Raw genomic sequence first — 2,658 nt, 5'->3', positions numbered from 1 at the left:
AAATATGGGAAATTTACTGAAGTACATAAACAACAGAAACATTTTACCAGAACCAGAACCACGCAGGAGTTTAACCTCAAGGGGTCTTGGGTCGTTGCTTTTTTCAGCTCGCTAAAGTGTTAAATTTTTGTTTGCATCAAACGTTTTGTTTTCATATTTATTAAAAAGTACAACTGTTATAGTTGTATTTGTGCATGAAATATGTAAGTCACTGTAATGGATGTTGGTTTAATAAACATATATAAACACAAACATTTTTAAAATGACAGTTTTGTTACATCTGGGTTGAGATGTGCTCATCTCTGATCCATCAGAATTATTATTGGGTTTGTTTATCTGAATTATATTCTCCCACAGTTTAAACCTGCTCATTTGATGACAAATACAATTAGTTTAGTTGTTTTTAGGGAGTAAAACTTATTAAAAATAGAAAAGGTTTTAAATAAAACTCTTGGTTGATCTTTTAGGGCTCAGACTTCAGACTTTCAGCTGTTTATCATTTGAAATTTGGACACAGATTTTGTTCCAACAGTTTGTTTTGTCATTGTTCCAGGGTGAACTGGTGAAAAATGACCTCGTTGTGTCCCGTCAGCCTCTGATTTTCCTTCGTTTTTCTTTTCCTCTGCAACCCTTCATCGGAACATGTTTCCTCCCTCTTCACACATCAGTCTCCTCCCCTTCATTCTTCACTCTCTGCCTCGGGTCTCTCTTCTCACTCTTCTCAGTCGTCGCAGTGATGTGCTGTCAGTCTGGACCCCTCTCCTCCTCGTCCTCGTCCTCGTCTCTTCGCCGGGTGTCCAGCAGGGACTCTGCAGGAGCCTCTGGGGAGGAAGCCCAGTGAAGAGGACCGGCCCAGGAGGGCAGAGGAAGTGAAAACTGGATGTGGAGGTGAGATTCTGATCAGTTCTCCTCAGCATCACTAAACTTTCTGTGTTTGGAGACGTTTTGTAAAAGTTATTGTCAGAGCAGCACGTCTGCTTCGTCTCGCTGAACTGTTTGATGAATRACTTTATTTAGTTTTCTCCTTATTTAACCTCAAAGCGTTTAAAGAAACAAACATTTGTCATCATTTCAGCCTCCTGGCAGGTCTCGATTCAGAACTCAGCTCAAGGTTTTTGGCACAAATTTCTTTCCACTGTCGTCTTTCAGATCAGGATTTCACAGGATTTGTTTTTTGCCTTTTTTTTCTGTGCAGCATCCAATCAGCAGCATCATGTGAAGCGGTTAACTACGAGCTGCTGGCAGCATCTTTTATCTCCCTGCTCCGTTGTTTCAGGTGCAGCCATCTCTTGATGAATAATTAAATGCAGAACCGTCAGAATTCAGTTCAGCTTCCCGGGCTCAGACTGGAACCCACTCCTGGGAAAACGAGTTTTTAAAAGGTTTAAATCAGAACCAGTCCTCTGCTCTGATCTGACTCGTCTGCCCTGACGCTGAAAACTAAAGAGTCGATGTTTCGATCTGCCTGAGCGCAGAGGAGAATTTAATTAAACACCTCTGGAGTCACAGAGGTTCAGCTCCTCTCCCAGAGTCTGCAGGACTCCGGGGAGCGAAGGAAACTCTCCAAGCTTCAGGAGGTTCTGTTGTCTGCTGGTTTTTATGGATCAGCTGGAGTGTTTGCAGATCTTTAGTCTCACGTTCACCTGGCAGCCCGTCAACCTTCTCATTCATGATGATCATCTTTCTCTCTGCTGGTCCTGAGCCGAGGCGTGTGACGAAACGGATCAGGTGTCTGCAGGTGAGACAGGTCTGCAGGTCTGCAGGTCTGCAGGCTGGTCGATGTTTTCATCTCAAATAACAACTAAACTAAATGATTGTTTTTAAAACGAGGAAGTAGTTTAACATTTCTTGAGTTGTTCATCATCTGAAAAACTGCAGCTGAGAGAGAGAGAGAGCTGGAGGTCAAACCGTCATCTGCACCTTATATGAGAGCTGCCTTTCTGTCARTACTGAAGGATATTTTATCTCAAGAAGTTAAATAAAGAAAAGAGAAACACGAGAAGCTCCGCACTGAAAAACAAAATGTTTAAAGAAGAAGTGGAATAACTCAAAGGTCACATTTTTATTAAAGTTCAGAGATGCAGGATTACACTTCTGAACAGTGGTGGATCTAGGATTTATCTGAGTAAGGGGCCATCAAGGGGCCATCARGGGGCCATAAAGGGGCCAAAACATTCATAGAGAGGCCARTTTGTTCAACATCCTTGCACAGAAGTCTTCAGTTTTAGTAAAGTGCTGGGTTTCCTCTACATGTAATTTATTATATAAACATGCACATATAATAGGGGTGGTAATCTTTTACTCTCTCACARTTCGATTCAGTTCTGATTTTTAGGGCCAYGATTCGATTCRAAATYGATTTTTCATTCAAACCTGATGATGTGAGCCCATTTGTCGTGTTCCCAAAGTGCTTCATCTTCATTTTGCAMACCTCGCTCATGTCAAACTCARACTCCTTCAATAAAAACCAAAATSAGCCCAAATCATTGCATTCAATGAAGACAGAGCCGGTTAAATCTCTCTTTCCTCCAGTTTTGTAGTTTCCTCTTTGTTTTGGTGCTTTCTGCGCATTTATATGTTCCGGAAGCAGCTGTGTGATGACGTCAGGACGTCCCATGTAGTTACAAAATGGAGGCTGATAGTTATTGGATTTGCTTT

General features: G+C 41.7%; 1 protein-coding gene across 1 annotated transcript in view; it reads left to right on the top strand.

Annotated features, from left to right (window-relative positions):
• LOC106529045 (probable G-protein coupled receptor 142) overlaps positions 1-2,658 on the top strand; it is a gene marked incomplete at its 3' end in the record, with an annotated part of 10,754 nt that overhangs the window by 4,081 nt on the left and 4,015 nt on the right. The window contains 1 exon segment of the mRNA XM_074559762.1: positions 669-888.

Source organism: Austrofundulus limnaeus, unplaced genomic scaffold, assembly GCF_001266775.1.
Source record: "Austrofundulus limnaeus strain Quisiro unplaced genomic scaffold, Austrofundulus_limnaeus-1.0 Scaffold419, whole genome shotgun sequence".
Lineage (NCBI taxonomy): Eukaryota > Metazoa > Chordata > Actinopteri > Cyprinodontiformes > Rivulidae > Austrofundulus > Austrofundulus limnaeus.
This window is presented reverse-complemented; position numbering and strand designations above follow the sequence as displayed.